At 44.1% G+C, this 23,953-nt stretch overlaps 1 long non-coding RNA gene across 3 annotated transcripts in view; it reads right to left on the bottom strand.

Annotated features, from left to right (window-relative positions):
* Positions 1–1,074: 1,074 nt before the first annotated feature.
* Positions 1,075–23,953, bottom strand: part of LOC126512471 (uncharacterized) — a 296,711-nt gene continuing 273,832 nt past the window's right edge. For 2 of the 3 annotated variants that reach the window (XR_007595052.1, XR_007595050.1), the window contains 2 exons: positions 20,055–20,167; positions 1,075–4,011 (listed from right to left, as the gene is read on the bottom strand). This is a non-coding gene — a long non-coding RNA (uncharacterized lncRNA). Of the gene's footprint in view, positions 4,012–7,882; positions 8,180–20,054; positions 20,168–23,953 lie in introns of all 3 variants that reach the window. The other variant, XR_007595051.1, reaches the window with a different exon arrangement.

Here is a 23,953-nt window from a genome sequence, read left to right as displayed (position 1 = left end):
ACAATGAGGACTACTGAGAACTCAAGAACAATGGCAATGGGTTTTTGATCATACTGCACGTATTGGCTTTGTGGGAGCCTAGGCAGTTTGGATGCTCACCTTACTAGACCTGGATGGAGGTGGGTGGTCCTTGGACTTCCCACAGGGCAGGAACCCTGATTGCTCTTTGGGCTGATGAGGGAAGGGGACTTGGTTGGGGGAGGGAGAGGGAAAGGGGAGGCGACGGTGGGGAAGAGACAGAAATCTTTAATAATAAAAAAAAAAGATCCAGGTAAGAATTGGATCATTCCACTTTAAATTCAGGGGGAAAAAAATCCCTCACAGGTGTTCCCCATGTAGAGGCTTTAGTTAATTCCACATGGAGTCAAGTTGACAATCAAGAACAGCCATCACAGTCTATACAACTACTTTTGGAACCTCAAGGTTGTAGATGTGCAGCCTGCTGAGATCTTTGGGGAACACTATCAAGATTTCAAGTTTATGGAAGCAGTTCAAGCTGTCCTTGAACTATCTGTTCCTTCAGGAATGACTGGCTGGCTCCCTGGGGTTTGGATGTGAAAAGTCACACTCCTAAGAAGATGTGACTGATGCGTCAAGAAGACGCCCTACTTCTGTGAGTCCATGCATTGGCTTGAAGAACACAGTCACCCTATCAGAGACCTTGAAAGCCGGGGAAGACCAGACGGGACCTGTAAGAAGTAATGCCCCTGCAGCAAGAACTTGATCCACAGGTAGAAAGAGGCAATTAGGGAGAGTCTAGAGATGCTTCCATGTTGTGGCTTTTTTTAAAAATTTTTTATTAATTTATTAAAGATTTCTGACTCTTCCCCGCCACTGCCTCCCATTTCCCTCCCCCTCCTCCAATCAAGTCCCCCTCCCTCGTTAGCCCAAAGAGCAATCAGGGTTCCCTGCCCTGTGGGAAGTCCAAGGACCACCCACGTCCATCCAGGTCTATTTGATGCCATTGCAAATATCCCAGTGACTCCAGATGTTTGAACCCACTTAGGTCTAGAGAAAGCAAATGCATGGCCACTCTTACCATGGAAATGTCAATGATTCTTTATTGCCTGGACATTTCAATTGTTTGTTGGCATTGACGCATGACGTCTATGCCCTTGGGTGGCTTTTATTTGGGAAAACCATCAACAGGCAGATCCTCCCATTCTTAGAGGTCCATGAGAATTCAGTAGAGATAAGCCGAGTTTATGGTTTATATCCTTCATAGTGATGTCCTTGCTTCCTCACTGGCATTATCTGCAATAAGAATCTGATCCCAGGGCGAGTCCTAATCAACCACAGTAGAATCAAATTCCTCCATTTAAGGAGGAGGGGGAAGAGGAGGAAGGAATAAAAGGGCTGTTGTATACAGAACTGTATTTAGTAATGGTAAATAGTAATTGTTTAGAATAGTACATCACTATCACAATAAATACAATTGGAGCCAGCTCCTCTTGGAACATAAGCAGTGATGAGGGCAAAGATTAGGTAGTTTGGAAAACCATAGAGCCCTGACGTGGGTTACAGCCTAAGGCCTCAGACAACTTGCAATTGCATTCATGAAGAATGAATTTGACATGGGACAGTTGTAAGGCGATTTATTGGTTCCTTCCCACTGTTATATGAGCATGGGAGGCTGAGCCAAACATATCGTTATTTATAAACTCCAGCATATTAAGCTATTGCTCTGGGCTCGAGTTTCATTTCACACATCTCATTTCCTCTTCAATTCTAGGCATCTGGGCACAGTAAGAATTCTGATACTCAGTGGAAGGTGACCCTGAGGGGTGTTGTTGGCAGCTTTCCTTATTACTGTCAATAGAAGAAAGAAATTATCGATGCATAAGTTCCGCTTTTCTGCTGATGCCTTATAGAGAACTCTCAGATAGCTCGGGGCTCATGAAAGAGACGAAATCACTATTGACAATGCTCCCTGTAGGACATTATAAGCGAACCAAATTGGACTACTCAAGTGCACGGAGAGAGGTATGGGTTCGCATGTTTATTTGAGTGCGTATATATGTATAGGCGCCTGCACATGTGTGGAAGCCAGAATTTCAACCACAGGTATAAGTCTTCAGTAGGCATTCACCCTGGTTTTTGAGACAGAACTCGCACTTGAATCTGTGGTTCACCTATTAAATTAGACCAGGTGGTCAGCCAGCCCCAGGATCCATCTGTCTCGACCTACTCAGCACTAGAATTATAAATGCATGCCATCATTCCTGACTTCTTTTATGTGGGTCCTGGGAATCAAACTTAGGTCCCCATGCTTATTCTGCAAATACTTTACCAACTGAACCACCTCCCTACTCCTTAATCCTCTCTCAGTTTGGTGTTCATGATGTGGAAAGTAAGGGACATCATGACTTCTTAGGAGCAATTGTAACGTGGAGGGAGCATGGAGGGAAAAGGAAATCCTAATAGCTCTCATTGCTATAATTCATCACATCTTTAAATGTTTAAAAAAATCTTTAGTGTTTTCTTAAACATGGATGCTACTATTAAGAAAGAGAAAATAGACTCATGGACATTTATAGTCAACTTTTATCAACAAAAGTGTTTAGTTCTGTGTATGCAACTTATTAATATTAAAGTATAATGTCCATTCTTATTTCTGAAGACTATGAACCAGGTAAGTGTAACACATGTCTCTAAATACAAATGAAAGCCAACAGTGCTGAATATAGAAAACACTCTTAAAACACAACTTGTTTTTACTAGGTCCTAACCTTTTCTTGAGATTTTATTTCATTGTAAAGATTTTATTCCTTAGGAACTTCATTCACAATACAGTAAGCAAAGAGTCATTAGTAAGAGTCCCGTATCATTATAATCTGCTGGACTCCATGCTGACGCTTTATCCGTGGTGCGTCCATTATCTAAAGCTGCTCACATCAATATAGTGGTATATTAGTTGTGTTTTAATAAATAAATCTTGTCTGAAGATCAGAGGGCAAAACAGCCACACTAGTCAGCCATATAGGCCAGGGAGTCATGGCAAACACCTCTAATCCCAGGACTCAGGAGACAGAGGCAGACGGATCTCTGTGAGTTCAAGGCCACCCTGGGTTACCAAAGATCGGTCAAGAAACAGATCCGGGTGGTGGTGGTTCCACTTTTAATCCCAGCACTAGAGACATGGAGAGAGGAGCGACTTGACTGGGCAGAAGGAGGAGGATAAAGGAGAAGAGACAGGAACTCTCTGTGGTGTGCAGTCTGAGGATTTGTGGAGACAGGATTTCGCCTATTCAGTATGAAGATCTGGTAGAGGTAAAAGGTCTCTCTAGTGCTTGACTGCTTTGCTTTTCTGATCTTCAGCTTGAACCCCAACATGTCTCTGGGTTTTTATTATTCTTGCCGTACATCAATGTACCAATGGGCCTGTGCCACGTCCATTTTTAAATCCGCCAAATCCAAGAAACCGCTGATTGTACCCATTCAACAAAAATATTGCCTGTTTAGAGGGATAACCAGAATAGCAGAAGAAATCAGCTTCCCAAATGCTTTTCCTGCCACTGTCTAGTTATTCTCCCCTGCAATACTCTAACAGACGCACCTCTATGTGGTTACTTAAAGAAGGAAGCAGGGGCTATGTGTGCGAAAGGATAATTTCCAGATGGTTTCTGTCAGGAACCTTCACTGCCCATGTCAGGTTGGCATGAGCACTAAGTGCCGTTCAGTGGTTTGTCTCTGTGGATAGCCATTTCCTCCTCAGCACCAAAGATCCAATCAATGACGCTTCTTAACTGTCCAGGAATCCCAAGCTGGATTGACAGGAATGAGTTCCTTGTCTTCTCATTCTGTCAAACAGAATAGCTGTAGGCTTCCTACAAGGAGGCAACGTCAGGAAATAACACAGTAGTGTCAGATAGTCCAGGTTTGGAGGTCCCTCCTCGGGATCTCAGAATTATCTCTTCTAAACCGAATGAACATAAGTCACTGGTGCCCATCTCATCTTGGAACAAGGACTCCCTTGAGAATCTGCAGAAAAAGTGCTGGAGCTTCTCCTCCCTGAAAAATACACAAAAATAAAAACTTCCTTAAAACCTATTCATATAACCAGCTCAGGTGAGGGGAAACAGGCCCAAGAATCCCAGGTTGCCTACCCATGTTCCTGTAAGTCTGAATTTGCTCCTCTTCAAATTATTCATTGCTACCTTTTACAAGGGCTGGATTACACCCGGGGGTCGCGGATTAACCCGAGGAAATCACATTCAGGTTCCGTGTGTTTGTCAAATGTATCTATCTATACATCAGGTGCTATGCCAGCTCATTCTTCCCTTCTCTGTCCCTGACCTCAAACCAAAGCATCAAATCAGAAATCCTACCTAATGGGTTTCACTGCTGGCAAAGTCCCACAGAATACTATTCTGCTGGTGCTTTCTGTGAGGTGAAAACCTTCCAAATGGTCCTAGCTCTACCCAGAACACGCAGTACTTTTCTGGTACTTTCCTGATCTAATCTAATCCCCTTCTCAGCAATGAAAGTCCATGCTTACACATACACACTACTTTTGTGTGCATTTTCATCTCGACAGAGTTGTGATCTCCACGTGACTCTCCTCACGACAGACATTTCTACTCCACGCTATTTCTAAGTCAGTGCAGCTGGACAGGGAAGATTGACAGGTGGGTAGTAGTAAGGCTTATCATTACAAGCACGAGAACCTGAGTCCAAATCCCTGACGCTCACACAGAGAGTGGGGTGTGATTACATATGTCTATAACCACAGCCCTGGGGGTGACCAATGACAAGAGGATTGCTGGGGTTTGCTGCCCACTAGCCCTACTCCAGGTTTGCAGAGAGACCCTGTCTCCAAGTAGGAAGTCTGTTTCAAACTGATGGACACACGGAGAGGCCTCTGTGCTCCGCACATATACAGTGTCCTGTGTATCAATGCATGTGCGCACATGCATGCACACACACACACACACACCAGACACACACCATACAAACACACACAATGTAAAACTAAAAAAAAAAATCAGTACTGCTGCTTAATCAAATGTTTCCCCTTCAGAAATACAGTTTGATGCATTTTTTTCAAAGCAGCAATGACTTCTCCCTGGATCCTCTTTTGATTGCCCACCTTAAAATCCCCAGCCGTTTTTCTTCTTCTCAATTCTTATAGCTCATGCCCATGTGTGCGGGGAGGGTGTAGTGTTTGATCTTGTTTGTCTCTTTCTGCATCCACCACTTAGTGCCACCAAGCAGGTTTATGGCTCGCTATTGACTCTACCTCACCTCTTGATGAGTCAGTTTAAATGAAGACTAGTTTAAAAAAATAGAAAAGAAGAAAGAAAGAAAGAAAGAAAAGGTCATTCTTCAAATGAGCCCTAACTATCAGATGTTTTAGTCATTGGCTACTAAGGGCTGTCCCCATACTGGCTGAAAACATGGAGTCTGCCTTGAATATGGAGCCTTAGCTGAGAATGTTCCTCTGGCTTCTATTTTTTTTTTTCACTTTCGTTTTTTAGTATTAAGACCAATTACCCACACTACAGGTTGCCTTTGGGAGTAATAGGGTGAATATCACTCAGGCGAAACCAACCAGCCTCTTTCTGTAAATGAACTTTGTACAAAAGGAGTCTAACATGGAGTAGCTTCCATTTCACTGCATGGCCCTAAATGCCTCCTGGTTGTAATTAAGTACTTCAAAGTCTTCCAAACACCCTTTTAGAAATGACTGCCCCAAATACAAAATGATGTCCAATCAGATGTAAATCATCCCGCAGCAGGGAGGGAGACGCTTGGGCAGCAGTCATCAGCCCTTGGACTAATCAGAAAGCCTGGTCCCCTGATGAGGATTTTCATTTCCTCGTTTGTCATTCTAACCACTGAGGTCTCAAGTGGCCAATTTGCTCCCTATTGGTAATCAGCTAGTTATTTTTACTCTCGTTCCTCCCTCTGGGACTGTCAAACTACTCGGAGCAATTCATCACCCTTTTGGGCCAAACTCTTCTATGACGGGAAGTGAGGGAAGAGAGATATTATCCTGCAAAAGATAAAATCGAAGAATAGTTCATCACTCATATTCAGTTTTTAAACAATGATTTCCCCAATGAGGTAAGTAAAATGATGACACAACTGGGTAAATGTGGAAAAAATGAAAGAAAGAAAGACAGAAAGAAAGAAAGAAAGACAGACAGAAAGGAAGAAAGAAAGAAAAAAGAAAGAAAAAAAAGAAAGGAAGAAAGACAGAAAGAAAGAAAAAGAAAGACTGAGAAGCTCCAGGCTAAGCACATTATGAAATGGAAATGATCTCCGGCTGTGAAGTCTGTAGCTCTGAAATGACGTGTTCTTAGATTGTCTTTACAACTCCCCAAAGAGTGTCATTTTACATTCATTACTTACTTTGCAGGAAGCTGCCCCTATGAAAATTATCAATGCAGAAAGGAGCATACTAAGGCTGCAGGAGACATTAGTGGTTATCCTAAACCACGCTAGCCCGCCCACCACCTGGGAGGAAGGTAGCCTTTGAAGGTTGTTTGGTCTGAAACAGGACAGTTGCTGTGGTACCGAACATCCCTCCTTCCATCTGCCCCTGCGGGGACTTCTCACTTACAGGATCCCACTTTGGACCGCCCCCCTCATTTCCCTCCTTTCCACCCTAGCAATCGCCGTCTGGCTCTAGCAAAATCATTTCCAAACACGGTTGGTTCCAGGCGTTTCATTTCTCCGGGTTCACCTTGGGGGCCACGCAAAGGTTGGCTTCGCTTCTCTCTGCAACCGGGCCTCTGATGTCAGTACGCTTTCTCATTAGTGGGTGTCTGTGGTGCTGTCCTCTCAGGGTTCCCTCACCCATCCTGAAGAACCAAATTTCAAGGGCCGACTGGTCCCCACAGCCGGTGGTTTGTACTCCCCAAGTCCAGGCTCAGCCTTGAGAGAGATGTTAGTATGACAGAAATCGGCATTTTCTTGGCATTTCCTTTGCCTATAGCCAGCTCTTTATTCCTTGGAAGAAAGCTGAGAGCTGAATAGCCCTTCTAGCTGTTTCCTTAGAGACCGGCTTTGGGCGGCATCATGATCTGAATCTTGAAATGCTTGTCTTCCTCCGCCAGTTTCGCTGTCTTGAACCTCCTCTTGTGTCTTTACACCGTATACATGCTGTCCGGTGTCACTTTTTAGTTGTGCCTATCTCTAACGAGAATGCAAGGAGACAGAGAAAGCACATTAACTGCCCGTTTCAAGTGCTCCAGCTTTTCGTCTGCTAATTCCCTCCGAGCAGGGCTGTTTGCACACCGGGTGATGTCACCCAACAGCTGTCTTGGACTGAAAACTGAAATGCTTGTGGATTTCCAGTCTTTTGTCTTACCTACCCAATGATCTGTCTCCTTTCCAAAACACTAGAGAAATAAAAGAATGCTTGGCTCCCTTGCCCGAGAATCGAATCTTACGGCTTTAAAGAAACTGTTTCACAATTTACTCAGCTAATGCTTTAGTATAATTGTCTAATTTAGTTTGTAATTGTCAAATTTGATTCTAAATCTGCTTTCAAGAATCATTAACTGTAATGTGTTATGGAAATGAGCTTTAATATTTAGTGGAAAAAATACATTTTTATACAAGTCTATTTTCCAATTTGCAGTTTGGAGAGAGAAAGTGTGTGTGTGTGTGTGTGTGTGTGTGTGTGTGTGTGTGTTTTTGCATGTGTTTGTGTGCACATGCATTAAAGAGTGTACACTAGGGTGGGAGAGATTATAATTTATCTGCCCAGTGTCTCCAGGTTTACCTAAGTATACCACACCTTTATATCTGGTGTAGTTTAGGCTAATAGATCCCTTAGATATAATGAATGGAGCTTTCTGTGTCCCATTTTATGCAAAAATTAATCAGTTTAATTACTTATCTTTTAACGGGTATCCTTATTAGCCATCCTTACCAAATGACATCCTGTTACGTACACACATGCGTTATCAGTGACATCTTGATTTCTCCCCCCATCTTCTACCCTTTCATCTTGTTCTCTGGCATCATGATGCTGCATCCTCTGCTCCTTGCCCCTGCTGTGGCCATTGCATTCATTCTCTTTCTTCCTCCAAATGTTTGTTTATACAAGACCGAGGCAGTTGCCAGTGACTGCTTCTCCAGACTGCCATGGATCACCTGGAGGCCATGCGGACCTTGCTTGCAGTGCAGCACGTTCTTAGAAACTCTATCTGTTTAACCAGCACCCGGCCTGAGGAAAAGAATTCAGAAACTGGAGGGCACTTGACATAATCATTATAAACAAAACAGTAGCTCATATTTTGTTGTCTCCCTCTTCCCTCTTTCCCTTTTACTCATTATCTTTAATTTTTTTTTTTTTTTTTTGATTTTTCGAGACAGGGTTTCTCCATAGCTTTTGGTTCCTGTCCTGGAACTAGCTCTTGTAGACCAGGCTGGCCTCGAATACTCATTATCTTTTATAAATGTTAAAAAAAAAAATATTGGCTGGTGAAAGAGTCAGAAAGAACCATCCAAACAAACTGAAATTAAACAACAGGACCATCCTTTGTCTCAGATCAGTTGGAAAGAACTCACGTTGATAACCTAAAACCCTATCAGATTTTGCCCCAGTCTACTCTAGGTTGCTTAGGGAGCCTTCTGTAAAACTGTGAAATCTATCTGTCCTTTTCAGGGGATCCAGCTCTCCAATCAGTCAGAGCACACCCCTCCAGCACGCTTCATTACAAGAGGTGGCTACGCCTTCTACAAAGTTATTTATTTGGGTTTAAATGAAGTTACAACAACATATCTCTTCAGGGACTTAAAGTCTTGCTTTCCCTTAGGGCCCTTGCCTTGAAAATGTCAGTGAGGCTCAGAAATGACTAGGGAAAGGCTCCCTGGCTGAAGGCCAACCTCTGGTACAATGATTACATCATGAGGTACGCCATAGGAATTATTTCCCTGGTTCCTGTTTAGAAGCTGACACACAGGACTGTGCTTTTCCTCCTTCATGTTAAGATCATCTGCAGATGTCAAATTTTCCTGTCCTGAATGGGTACAAGCTGTGATATTGCCATTCAAGGACTTCCAGTAGCAGCAAAAGGAAAATTACGAACCAACTCCCCTCGGAGAGGAAGTGCCTATTCAAACAGCCAGTGTTGGCGGCCGTGAGCACAGGCAACGGCTACCTCCTTCCTTCCAGGAATGGCCCGGTCTCCAGCACCACTGCCTCTCCAATCACCGGCTGGTGAGATTGGCACTGAGGGAGGATGCTTGACAAAAGCAGTATTTGGCATAGTCTCACATATCCCAGAAGCACTCAGGGAAAGAACTGTCTACGTGCATTTTTTCCAAAGACAGAATGGCGCTCATTCATTGATTCTGTTAAATTTATGACAAATTCTTTAAAAAAAAAAAAAAAGGGACAGGCACAGCTCGGAAGTCTTCTACACATTCTAATGACAAATGTCTCCAGGATTGCCATCTGCTTATCCTCACTACTGAACTGGGGTGTGGCCAGGGAAGAGGCAGGGCAGAGAGGAAGGGCCCTTGCTGGGTCAGCTCATATGTCCTCTCATTTTCAGTCTAAGACTGGAGAGAGAGCCATTGGTGTGACCACTCAGCCCACATTTTTATTGTTTCCCAGAAACCTCACTGTCTCAGTTCTGGTGCCTGCTTTTTGACCAGGTCTCATTTGGGATAAAATAACTGGAGGTTTCCAGAAGGGAGTCCCTCCTTACATGCCTTTCCCTTCACCTTTCCCACACTCCTTGTTTTGGGGGTCAAGACAAAACACGTCTTTAAAAAAATGATATATTTATTTTCATCTTGTGTGCATTGGCGTTTTGCCTACATGTATGTCTGTTTGAGGGTGTCAAATCATTTAAAGCTGGATTACAGACAGTTGTGAGTTGCCACGTGGGTGGTGGGAATTGAACCTGTGTTCTCTGGAGAAATAGCAATGCTTCCAACCTCTGAGCCTTCTCTCCAGGCCCAAGACAAGACACATGATTGTGGGGGTGGGGCTGCCTTCCTGCCAAGGGCTCTGCCTGGGTATCACTTGAGAAATACTGGGCAGATGAATTCTCACCACTAATAACTCCAAAGTAGGCCCTCAAAGTGGAATCCCTTCTGTGACAACAGGGACAAAGGTTCACTGTGGCCTTCACAGGAATCTCTTCTTAAAATGCCCTGCCTGATGAGGATTGTGCATTATTCTTGTAGTTGTGAAAAGACACCCAACAAACACCTTAAGGGAGAAAGGCTTTGTTTTGGCACAGAGTTTGAGCGCACAGAGAGTTCATCGTGGAGGTTATGATGGCGGGAGCTCAGTGCATCCACAGTCAGGAAGCAGGGAGAGATGAAGGCTGCTTCTCAGTCCCTGTCTCCTTTTTATGGGTGGCTCTTTCCACAGTCTTAACCTAATGTAGAAGCTTGATCACAGACATGTCCAGACATTTACCTCCTCTGATTCCAGACACTGCCAAACTGTCACCACTAACCATCCCAGGGGGCATTTAAATTATTGGTACTAACATTGTTACTTGATTCCTTCATATAGTTCACCCTCATGTTTGGGGCCTTAGCTAAAATCTGATACTGTGCTCTGGACCAAGTGGACAGCTTTGAAGAGGGCACACATTGTCCCTTGCCTACAGAGCCACATTTGCTAGGACACAGAATATAAGGCCAGCAGATATATCAGAGTGTGATATGTGAAGGAGACTTGCCAAGAGGGACTTCTAAGGACTGGAGCTGGGACCTTGAGTAAACAACCTAGGTCACCTCTCTGTCATCAGACTCTTCCCTGTGTGCTGTTCCTAATGAGCATGGTTCCTCCTGGCAGGCATTGGGGTATGCAAAGGCCTCATTATCATGTCTCCCCTGGGATCCCAGCTGTACTCACACACCCTAAGGTGACTTCCTTCTAATGAAGCTCACCTTCCACCTTGGAGTAAACATCAATCCAAAGTAAGACAGGCTAAAGAGGAAGGGGAATAGGTAAAGACAAGAAGAGATGATGTGGGAGTGACTTCTTTCTAATCTGTTGCTTTCATTCGTTAATTAATAAAGAAACTGCCTTAGCCCATTTGATAGGCCCACCCTTAGGTGGGTGGAGTAAACAGAACAGAATGCTGGGAGAAAGAAGCTGAGTCAGGGAGTTGCCATGGTTCTCCCACTCCAGACAGATGCAGGTTAAGATCTTCCCTGGTAAGCCAGCTCGTGGTGCTACATAGATTATTAGAAATGGGTTAAGTGGCTGAAACTAGTGGGCCAGGCAGTGTTTAAAAGAATACAGTTTCCATGTAATTATTTCAGGTAAAGCTAGCCGTTGGGGCGGCTGGGTGCCGGGAAAGTAGCCCGCCGCTCCTATTACAACAAAGAGAATCAACAATAGAGACCAAGAAAAAAAAAGATATGTATGAACGGGAAGTGGGGTGGGCTGGAGGGAGGGAGAGAGAGAACATGATCATGCCGAACTTGCAAGTAATCCTCCTGACATTCTTCCTTGTCTGGGAGCACACATATATAGAGCTTGACTCAGGACACCTGGACATGAGTCACACACCACACTCCCATCACGCACGAACTGGGGCTTTTAGGACATATTGTTTCTGTATCCTCATTTGCAAAATAGGAGTTGTAAAGATTCAGTCCCACAAGCTGGGCTCTTTCGGCACACTGGTACAAGATAAGCAAGTTGATGCCCGTTAGCAGTGTGTTCAGTGTGCAGAAACGCTTTAAAAGCCTCCTGCTCATTGCTCTTCACGTAAACGAGCGTATGCACAGTGAATGTGAAGAACTGCTCTCTGCCTTGGAGTTACTGGACTTAAAAGGCTGTGGAACTTTGTGGTACCCAGAAAGGGAACGTGGGCAATTTTCTCTACAGTATTTCTTTCTCATCATCTCCAGAGTGTGTCCATGGTGTTCCTAATGTCTCCACGCTCTCACACATCAATCATTTCCCATCTGTGCTCATCTATCTTGATGAGCTTGCTATCTAGTGACCACATCCAAGCTTGCAGGAGTCCACTTGCCAGCTCTTTGGCATGTGTCCATGAATGTTCTCATGAGGCTGTAGGGAGATAGAACACACTTGCTGTCTGAGAACACTTACATTTGGCAGGCAAAGTCCTCCTACATTGTATGGCTCTGCGAGCCCATGGGGAAGAAGAATTGCAGTACAAGTAGCTGAGGCCAGACTTAGGGGAGACCATTTGAGCCATACTTGCCAAGTCAAAAGCTATCGAGTTTGGGAACAGTTGGTTCTTCATGAGCACCTAGAAAGATGATAAGTTAACTTCTTACCTTTGCTGCCTGGGAGTCTGCTGTTCATTAGCAGAAGAGAATTTGTCGTGGGGAACTGAGAACAACAAACTTTGAGAAAACGTTCCAGTTTGATAGTGCTACTGAATGGAGCACAAAGACTCCACAGTCATCAATGGGCCCGGCTACTGATGGCTTTATAATGTGTTGATCTTATTGGGAATGGGAGAAATTTAGAAGGTGGAGTTGGCTTGGACGAAGCAAATTACTGGAGCGTGTTCTTGGGGCTTTGTCACCATCCATGAGGTGACAACTGTACTCTTTCACTGTGACATTCCATCTTACCACAGGCCCAGAAACATTGGAACGAGCTGAATATGGTCTGTAGCTTCTTAAACTGTAAGCCCAAATACATCTTCCCTCCTTTTCAGAGGCTTTCAGGTGTTGCTCTTGGGAACTGCTTCTCCACACTAGCTGTCTGTAAACAGAGACTGCGCTTTTGTTTCCTGGCTATTCAGACCTGAATAATCACACAAAGCTATATTAATTACAACACTGTTAGACCAGTGGCTCCAGCATATTCCTAATTATCTCTTACATCTTAAATTAACTCATTTCTATTAACTTATGTATTGCCATGAGGCTGTGGCATTACCTCATTTTCTAAATGTCTTGCTTCCTTGGCGACTGGCTGGATTCTTTCTCCTTCAGTAGCTACATGGCTTCTATCTGATTCCTCTCTCTCTCTCTCTCTCTCTCTCTCTCTCTCTCTCTTCATATATATATTTGGATTTTCTTCTTGGATTTACTCTGCTAAGCCATTGGCCAAAACAGCTCTATTCATCAACTAATAAACGCAACACATATACAGAAGGACATCCCACATCAGTTGTCTGCCTCAAAAAGAACAAAACCATTAGCACCATGCTGCAAAAGGGCATGCTCAAGAAGATTGAACAGGGAGAAAAGTAAGCAACCACACAGATTCAGACCACCTTGTCTCTCAAGGAGTGAAACAAGGCCTACCACTCAAGTCAGGACTGACTGTGCACAGTTCTTCCTTGCTTTCTAATCCTCATCTATCCAGGACAGAAGAAGGAACAAGGAAGGGCAAGGTGCTATAAGGCAGGAGGTCGGCAGCATAAAGGGGCAGCCAGATAGGAGGAAAGGTAGTTCAGTTGTAGGAAGGGCAGGAGAGTGGCAGTCCAAAGAACAGAGAGGAGTCGGACCTGAGTTTACAGCCCAGCCACACATCACTTATTAACTGAATAATCTTGATCACTCACTGTTATTCTTGTTGAGACTCAACTTCCTCATCTGAGAAATGGATGCTACTGTTTTTCAGCTACTATAAGAATTCCAAGAGAACCTACTGAAAAAATACTCAGTCTAGCACCTAACATATAGTGACACTTAATATGCAGTAGGTTTCTTTTCATTAATTCATTTGAGAGGACCAATGACCACAATATAGTTTAAACCTCTTAAAAATCTTTCCTTCGTTCCTTAAAGGTGACTTAATCACTGATTCTTGTCTGAACTGTTCTATCTAGGCTGTGAGTTTGTGTCAGAGACCCTATTGCCACAGCTGCCTCCCAACCAAACTCACTACCCTTTGGTGTTGCCTTGTTTCTATCCCAGGGGACCATCTCGTTTGGTGGGTCACATAGTTGACTTAGTTTCATGATGTCCATTCTGTGTCATACTGGCAAGGACCTTTGCCTCTAACACTTTTTTTTTTTTGCAAGTAGAAAGCAACGTGACAAATAGTAGGTGCTAAGCAATACCTACAAAATATACTAGAGAAGACTCAAGCAGTCACTTAGGTATGGATGCAAGGCTGGTGTTTCCTGGAACTATGATTGTAAAGTTTTGGAAATTTCTGTTGGCCTGTTTTCTCCCCCATAAGCTACTAAAAATGCTCTTTTTCTCAGGTTAGATTCAGAGCACGGCAGACCAAGCAAACCTGGCAAGAGCAGCCTACCATCTTTCACAATGAGAAGAGAATCTGGGAGAAAACAGCAAAGAGAAGCTTCCTCCATACTGCAAGAACATCAGGCTTTGAGATGCCCAGGGAGACATCAAGACACATATACTGACAAGAACTGCTCCTGCATATGTCTCCATCTGAGGGAGGCTTGTGTCCGGTATGGTGACCAAGATAAAGAGGCAGAGGACCATTGCCATCTTTCAGGGCCATCTCCACTGCATCCATAGGGACAATTGCTCCAGGTGACAACATAAGAATGTACCTATGTACCCTTCCCCTGCTTCCGGGAAGTGAAGATAGGCAACATCATTACTGTGGCCCAGTGCAGGGTCTGAGCAAGACTGTGGCCTTCAACATCTTAAAACTACTAAGGTGACCAACACCAAAAACAGTCCCATGAAGTCTGAGACTGAACGGTATCTGACCCCAAACCAAGTTGTTTTCCCACCCAAAGAAAGCAAAACAGCAACAGCTACTGGTGGTGACCGTTTCCAAGCTCAGAGGGTGGAATGAGATAATCCCTGGGGAGCACTGGCCAGTGTCTCTGGGGCAGAATCGCCACTAGTCGCAGCAGCTGAAATACATGCTGAAGAGCTTCTTGATTTACGAGCTAGAATCTACAAGAAGACAACAAACCTTCTTCCATCTGTCTGGATTCCTGTGCCTACACAGCCAATCAGGTGGGCTCTGCCTCTCCTCGGCACCTCGTTTTTCACATTCTGCTCCAAAATTGCACACCGTGTGGGTGGCCAGTGGAAAGTTCAGGCACTGTCAGAGGTTTGGCTCACAGGTTGACTAGGGCTGGGATCAGAGCATCGTGGCGGCCCACAGATCTGTCATGCTCCCATGAGTCTATCTTGTGAGGGAAGTGAGAATCATTGTCACTGGCCTTAAGCACCCGGTGATTCCACATTTTCTCAAACCCAGAACAAGGCTCTCCATGACAGCAGACATCATCATCTGGAACTGTGTGTGTGCTCATGCACGCTTGCATCCCTGAGGCTGGGGATGTGCAAGAGTCACCTGAGTTTCCGGCTAGTGGGGAAGGCAGCTGTCACCTTTTCCTACATCCCTTCCACTCATACGTAAACCTTAAGGTAGATTACTAGAATGTATTAAAAATGAAGCCTGAACCCAGCTCAATTCTGGGATGTTTTACTTCTTTGGGGAAGAAGCTTCAGCTTTCTAAAAGTAGTTAAAACTAACATTTGTTGATGTGCCAGGTACTTTATATGTATTGGTCACTTATCCAGCCATTTGCTTGTTTAACCAGCATTGATTGAACGCCAGCTTTATGCCAGCCACTGTGGATACAGTGTTGAATAGGACGTCTTTGCATCCTATATCATGAAGCTTTGATATTGATGATGTAGGTAAGGAACCTGATGTCCTTCTGTAGAAACCAATTCAGTTCCCTGAGACTTAGCCTAGCTACAGATGGGCGTCCGTACCTTTAGGAATACATGTAGGCCTAAGGCGAAGGCTCACCTGGGAAACTACATGTTCACAAACAAAAGGACCTAGTTCAGATTCCCAGTAGCAAATATTATGCCTGTAATCCCAGTGTTGGGGAGACAGAAGAATTCATGGGGTGCCTCGTCACAAAGGCCAGCTGAATCAGCGAGGTCCAGGCTCAGTTAGTGACCTTATCCCCAAAGATAAGGTAGAAGTCAATAGAAAAAAATACTCAAAATTCACCTCTAACTGTCATGAACATGTTCACATGTGTGCATGGGTGGGCAACCATACAGAAAAATATACGCATGCATAAACACAGAGACACACACATCACAAAGAATTGAGCCTCCATAATTTAACCAACCATTATGCCTCCATTTCTCAAACATTCCAAGACTTCTCAAACAGGGACAAGGAACTTTAAGGGAACAATGATTCCTGAACCCTAACACACTGGATTTCATGGAGTCCGGATTTAATAGATTCAGTTCTAACTCCAGAACTGGGGTTCTTTCTGACCTGCTGTAACTGATGTAATTCATAAAAATATATTTTAATATTGCTAAAAAGATTTTCTGCTAAGTCTCTAAAATCTTCAGAGGAGGATCTAGTTCATCAAGTCCAATGGACTGAGAAAGTGAGGGCACATCTGCGTGTCTCCACGTGTGATTGGGTGCACAGCACTGCAGAAAACATTGCCTGGATCTTCCCACCACTCTGCTCTGGGACTCGGTTACAGCACTTCATGGCGGAAGAGAATACTCCTGTCCGTGGTAGCTCTCCACGTCACTCTCAGTCCCAGCACTCCGGACCTTGGAGTCCCCCACTACGTCAGGGCTTCCTAAGGTCATTAAATGACTGTCATATGCCCCAGTCTGGACAACTGTCCCTGAATCCCCAGAGAAAGTGTCCAGGAATAGGCCCTTACTGGAAGTTTCCATTTGACTGAGTCGTAGATGATCTCAAAGGTCTCTTCTGACTTGGAAATCCTCTGTGTCTATGAAGTCAGTCAACCCCTGTGGCATTACAGAACAGTGGGGAACGCAGGCAACATTACAGAAAGCTCAGCTCTGGGGAAGTGGGGCTGGGCGCTGACGCATGGCCAAGACCCGCTGCTCTGCTCGGCAGTGTCTTTGTGAAAATAGTAACCCTTCCCCCTCCTCCTGACTGATTTATGGGACAGTTGGAAAGCAGCTTCCAGAACAGCATGTTCCTCCCCTCGACTATTAACATAAACATGTGCACGGGCCCTCGGCTCCCACTTATCTGTGTACACTAGGCTTAAGGGGCCTTGAAAGCCACAGGCCAGCTGAAGAAAAACCAGAGAGAGGAAGTGTTGTTAGAGATCCGAGAATGAAAAGGGGAAAAGGACAGGAGGTTGCTAAGAGACAATGTCAAGCTGGGCCATGGGATTAACAACCAAAATCAAAGCAAGAACTTAATGGTATATTCTTGCAGTAGGAGCCTTTCCCAAGCACAAAGGGGAAAAGGGTGATTACCCAAGTAATTCCACTCCAAGTCAGGCAGAAAGGGCTCCCTTTCTTTCTTGGACGGATGGAAAGTACAAGCTAAGTGATTAAAAAAATAATAATACTAGCTAATCCTATCCTCTAGCTTGGGGTAAAGCAGACGGTGCTCAACTGCAGGCTGATTTGCCGTCTTTACTGTACTAATGAGCGGTGAGAATTGCCAATGCTGAAATTATCTGCAACCTGTTTACTGAGAATGAGCAAACATTTTCCAAGACGTCCTTGGGAAACTATGGTTTACCAAATAACTATGATGATATTTCAGAGCCCCGTGCTTTTGTTTCACATACTTCAGTTTATTGGATTTAAGCAACAGCCTTATGAATTGGTTGTTCTCCCTCCACATATGCAGAGGTAAAGGCACCAAGAGCCTCAGCAATTCATCCAAAATGACTCAGCCACCGGAGAATAAGAAACTGGGGTAGGAGTCTCTAGAAAGTGGATTTGAATCTTGCCCCTACCAACACCTCAAACTCTGACTCAGTTTTCACATGTGAAAAAATGGAGACATATCTTCCAGGGCGGCTGAGCTTAAAGATCATATAACGCATATGCTATATATCCCCAAAGTAGCTGTAGATAACACATTCCTTCTCAGATCACCACCACCACCACCATTGCCATTATCCTCATCCTTGTCTTGCATTTAATGCTTGGAAAGGCATTTCACAGAGATAAGCAGCAATGAATGTGTATCTTGGTTTAATCAAGTGAAGAGTAGGTTTAGGTACTCAAGAGTCTAGGTAAATGATGGACCTATTTAGAGAAACAGAAAATCTTGCTTTGGGCCAAACTTCTTTATACCCAGTCACCATCTACCACCACGGCATTCTTTTGGGGTTTATGAAGCCAACAGCAAGAGACTTCATGGGGTCGGGTTCTGTTTTACAGCAGGTGCTTAGCAGAGCAGAAGAACTGGTCACTTTTGTCTGGCTAGTCACCAGAATCCTTCAGGGGCTTGTTCAGACAGCTTTCTAAGCCCTGGCCCCGGCGTGCCTAAAGCCACAGGTCTATGATGGCTCTGGGAAACACAGGCTTATGGGAACGTGCAGCCTGCTTCTGAAACCACTGGACTGGACACGGCAGCACAGCTTTAAATCCAGCACTCGGGAAGCAGGTTGTTCTCTATGAGTTCTAGGTCAGTCCACATAGTGAGTTCAAGTTCAAATAGGGCTACATAATAAACAGCCTGTCAGAAAACAAAACCAAAGAAACGAAACAAAGGAATAAACCAAACCTACCAACTCCTAGACAGATTCAAACTTGGGAAGTCTTTCTATTCAATTACCCCTCAAGGATTCAAAGAAACTGGTGGAATGATTTTTTTTGATCCAGAGAGACTATTGTGGGCTTCCCTTGTGCAAGTACACAACTTTCAGATGTGAGTGACAACTTTTTTTTCCAGGCTTCGTGCTCAATCCAGTGGCCTGAATTGGTAGAACAACAGATCTTGAGAAGGGTTTGTGTGATGGTAATACACAGGTTTGTATACCAGACAGGCCTGGGATCAGATCCTAGTGTGGAATTAAGAAGGGAGAGAGGACACACTATAGCTGGGAAACAGAAAAATATGTGGTATGGGGGCCCACTCTCAAAGACCATGATATTCACAGTATTTAACGTCACTGCCATCAGCTACATAATGCAAGTGAAAGGCCAGCAGGAGACATAAAATCCTCAGTTATGGTTTAGTAATTGCTTTCAAGACAGCAGGAAATAAAAACGCTCCCAAGTCCTTCTATATTGGCATGTTGCCCTTCGTGGACGTACATGCGCACGAGTGACATTTTCATGACTGGCTTTAAATTAGCCTTGATTTCTCTGACAAGAAGAGTTCAAGTTTACTGTAAGATATTTCATTGCTTGTCTTAAAGCGATAATTTCAAATCTTCTAAATATTTATGCCACTGTCATTATTTAGGAAAATAATCAAAAATAAAAGGCTAGCCTTCACCACTATTATTGGCCTGGAGTTCTAACGTTTGTGCTAAAATAGTTCATACCTGAAAATCGAATTCTTTATTAAAATGTCACTGCAATAAGATATGTACTGGAAAAGAATATGAATGCTTGCCTCTTTCTAGCTACATAATCAGAGACAATATTCACAAACTCTTTAACTATTTTTTTTCACCTTGATTCAAAGATAATTGTATCTGAGTTTGATGGTTTCAAGGAAGGTGAAATGAGAGGACCAATATTCAGAGCTGGCAAAAGTACGGTATATACTAAAGGCTTCAAAAATTGTAGCACTCATCTTTATTTTGGTTCAATTCAGTTTACACTAGCTTATCTGTCTCCTTTGTGGATAAGCACCGGTACCTCCCTGGTTTGTGTCCACTCATCTGTGAAATAGGAATAATGATATATATTTACAATGTTGTCAATGTGATATGGGTGACGACTACATGCAAAACACCCAGCATCCTGCATGTTAATCTGTGTTGACTTGAGCTATTTTCAGGAATAATGCGTGATCTTTTTGTTGTTGTTGTTCAAAACTCTTAAGTCTTTCATTTAAAAATGATACTATTCATTGTTGGTATAAATACATCTCCACCCATTTTGGAGCCCTAGAAATGTAGTAACCCAAAACTATGATGTCACCCCTTTCTTTTCTCGGGAGGGTTTCCCTCTAATGTGGAAGGGGCCAAGAGTCGAGTGTAAAGAAGCAAGTGTTGCATCTAGTGAGACCCAGGGCCCTTTGGCCTTTGGAACTTTTGTTATCATCTCCCAAAATGTTCTGTCAACCATAATGCTGACTGACACCAGATACAATGCAAGAGACTAAGGGCAGAGGGATAAACTGTGTTGAAGATTTTATGTCGACTTGACAGAAGCTAAAGTCATCTGAGTAGAAGGAAACTCAATTGAGAAAATACCTCTATTACGTCGGGCTGTAGGCAAGCCTGTAGGCATTTTCTTAGTCGGTGATCGATGGGGAAGGTTGCAGCCATCTGTGGGTGGTACCATCTCTGGGCTGGTGGTCTGGGTTCTATATTTAAAAAAAACAAAAAGCAGGTTGAGCAAGCAATGGAACGCAAGCCACTATGCAGCACACTCCATAGCCTCTGCACCGGGTACTGCGTCTCTGCTCCTGTCTCTAGGTTCCTGGCCTGTTGGAGTTCCTGTCCTGACTTCCATCAATGTTGCTTTTGTCATGGCGTTTCATCACAGAAATGATGAACCGGGACAGTGATAAACTGCTGGCGTTCTCTCTCCCCCATTGAACACTCTAGACGAGAGGAGGAGTGCTCATTTATCTGGGGGTGATGAGGCTTGAAGAAGACGATATTTGATCGAGCGATGGGGAGAGAAATAGCTTGCTACAAAGAATACACAGAGTAGAAACATGGATGACGACACACAGTCAACTCGAGGTGACGTAAGAACAGTAAGACCAGACAGGGAAGCCCAGACCAGGACACCAGGCCTCCAGACCCATGGTAGGATGGGTTAAGGACAGCATGGACCACAGAAAGATTCTGAGCAGGGGCCTGTCATGATCAGACCTGAGTTTCAGGAACTCCATCCTGGTTGCTTTGTGGTGAAAAGCCTAAGTATACAAAGAAGAAGAGGGAACCTTCAGCTTCTTATATCTGCCATCTTAAGTGTTCCATTCTCTGAAGTGAGTGTAAGAGGCAAGAGTCTAGGAAAGTGTGAACGTCAGTGTGGCTATTCCTTCTTGGGGCATTTAGAGGGAGTAGATATGCCACTAGACACGGCACACAATTTCTGCCGGGGACAGACTGCACAGCCTGCTCTCACTACCCTTGAATAAACCCCTTTCCTCACAAAGGGCTGCTGTACTTTCTTTAGCCAAAGAGCGTAGCTAAAGTAACGAGAGGAGTCTTCCACGACTGTGCTGCAGAAGACTGTTGGCATTGCTCCCTGTCCTTGCTTGCTAACTCTACCCTGATGAAATCCATGCAGAGAGGCCCACATCTCAAGGAACGGAGCAGTCCAACTGCCCTCAAAAAACCGAATCCCATCCACAGTCCCTGAGCCTGTGAATAGTCCCAGCCTTAGCTGGGAGAGGCAGAGCCTCCTTGAGCTTGAGAGACATCCCAATACAAATGAGTCGGATAAGCTGTGCCTGGCTTCCCAACCCACAGGAAATGTTAGGCCAGAAATTGTCTTTTTTTTAAGCTCCTCAGATGGGACCAGTGTGTTCCACAACCCCTGGCTGGATACTCTCATATGACGTCAGACATCAAGAGAAGGCAGAGAATTGAGGAGAGTGGATGACATGTCTTATCACAGGTGGTCAGGAGAGCGGATGCAGCGAAGGATGATAAGGCGGGAGGAAGCTTTACTTCTGGCAAGTAGACAGGTGCTGTGATTCACAACGAAATCATGTGACCATTCTGGGAAGGGTTGGGGAGGAAAGGGTATCAGGAACCCCGTGGGCTTACACACGCCCCTTAAGTGATGCTTTTAAGGTTAAACTCCAGTTACCTCTACAGATAGGGGCATGACTTTTTGAGGATTAGTAATATATGATCTGGTTTTGGTTTCTATGTTATGTTCAAATTCTTGTTTGGATGTTATGATCCCGCATTTCTAAGTGCTCTCCCAAAGACATTTATTAATGAACTTAGCAGCTGGCTCTACAGTGCCCCTCCAAGTTCTCTCTTTTCTCTGGATTCTGAACCCAATAGTCCACTCCATAAACCCTGACCATGTGTGTCTTTTCTAGTCTTTAGCGGTCATCTTTCGGGCTGACTTGGAAACACTGTAGAAAGTCTATAGTCACGAAGATCCGAGTGTGAAGTTGGAATCTCCCCAACCACGGAGCCAAGTTTTTTCTTTGCTGGAATTTTTTTGCCTGTCAGGAGTTTGTGGGTTGTGACGGGTCACTCTCTCCACCCTAAACTGTCCCATTCGGCTTAGAAGCAGAACTGTCGAGGGATCGGGAGCTACCACTGCTTTGCTGTGTTAGTTCAAGGAAATGTACCAGCCTTTCTGAGCCTGTCTGTGGGACTGTTTGGAGGAAGGTGGCAGAACTAAGCAAAGGCTGAGCACCAACTCCCAAATGCCCAGATCTCTGATAAAGCAGCTAACTTTTGTGGTTTCGTACCTGCCTGGTAAACACTGCGGTCCTCTAGAAGCTGCCAAGCCAGCAGCTGCCTGAGACACGTCATAAACAGCCTGCAGGGCAAATTGCTTTCAAAGAGGAACAGGCAAGGGGTGGAAGGAGGCAGCCAGCAGTGGGCCCAGCCCTAAGTCTGGACAAATTTGGCAGCAGCAAGATGCACGCTGCTCAGTGTGTGTCTCTGCAGGAGCTCACAGGCTCAATGCTGTCCTAAAACCCCACCCTTGCATCCATGAACAAGATCAGTTAGGGCTACTCCATGGCACCTGTACCTACCTATTCTAAAGCCAGAGTTAGCCGAAATCATCGTGCTTTTGGTGTGTGCCACCAAAAATTTCCCCACCTTCTGCCAATCAAGTTTGTTTTTCTCTCCTTAACTTCTCCTGAGGCGGTGCTAGTTAGCTGTGGCACCAGGACTGGACTTCTTAAAGCATAGTTATGCCATCCAACATGTTAGTCATGTATTGCTGTTGGGTTCTTGAACTGGGGCTGCCCTAAACTGAAACAGTCTATAAATAGAAAATACACACTAAGGTTGAAAGACTTAATCCCAGTTGGGTAACCCTTATGCCAAATGTTTGGGACCAGAAGTGCTCAGCTTTCCGGATTTTCAGGTTTGGGGATATTTGCATCGGCTTACTGATTGAGCACACTTAAACTGAAAGTCTGAACATGCTCAGAGCTAACATGATTTTCAAAAGCTTTTGACTTTGGAGCATTTCAGGGTTCCCAGTTTTATATTAGACATGGTCAACTGTGTGATGATGATGAGGTTATTAGGTTATGTCATTACTGTATTTACCCTGGTTGCAGTATAATTATTATTTTATTTTATTGTTCTTTAGAGACAGGGTTTCTCTGTAACTTTAGAATCTGTCCTGGAACTAGCTCTTGTAGATCAGGCTGACCTTGAACTCACGGAGATCTGCCTACCTCTGCCTCCCGAGTTCTGGGATTTTAAAGGCATGCGCCACCAATGCCTGGCGTATATGATAATTTTATAAATTAGGTGAAATAAAGTAGATTACCATAATTAATTTTGGCAGCTTCTTCTTCTAAAAATTCCATTTCGGTTGTATTTCTGTGGTACAGCACTGAACTATTCCTTTCATCATGGTACTAGTAAGAACTGAAATGCCAGTAGACTTGACGCAGTATCTCTATGGTCACTACTGGCACCAGTAATTTAGAATCCTCTCTACTGGTTTCAAAAGTTCATTTTTAAAAAGTTAAAAAAAAAGTTAAAAGTTTAAAAAGTTCAACCACGGAAACAGATAGGTTGATGTTAAACCCACATTAAAAGCAAACAACTAAAGCCAGGAAAAGCACATTTCCAAAGTAAAGGGGTTGTTTTTGAATTAAAGGGGATATCTTAGCAAACAGAGAGGCGAGTTCATGGTGCCTGCTTTAGTGTTCTCTCTAGGGAGGAATTATGAACATCTTGGCTCAAAGTAAAGGCACTGGTACTGAAGCTTCCAAACAGAAGGAAAACGTAACAGGAAATTAAAACGAGAAAGGTGTTGTTTGTTTGTTTGGTGTGTATGTGTGTGTGTATGTATGTGTATGTGTGTGTGTGTGTGTGTATGTATGTGTATGTGTGTGTATGTGTGTGTATGTATGTGTGTGTGTATGTGTGTGTGTATGTGTGTGTATGTGTGTGTGTTTGTGTACATTGTATGAGCATAA

This window comes from Alexandromys fortis, unplaced genomic scaffold (assembly GCF_014885135.2).
Source record: "Alexandromys fortis isolate MF-2015 unplaced genomic scaffold, M_Fortis_MF-2015_v1.1 scaffold_111, whole genome shotgun sequence".
Classification (NCBI taxonomy): Eukaryota; Metazoa; Chordata; class Mammalia; order Rodentia; family Cricetidae; genus Alexandromys; species Alexandromys fortis.
Note: the sequence above shows the minus strand (reverse complement) of the source record. Positions and strands in the feature narration are given on the sequence as shown.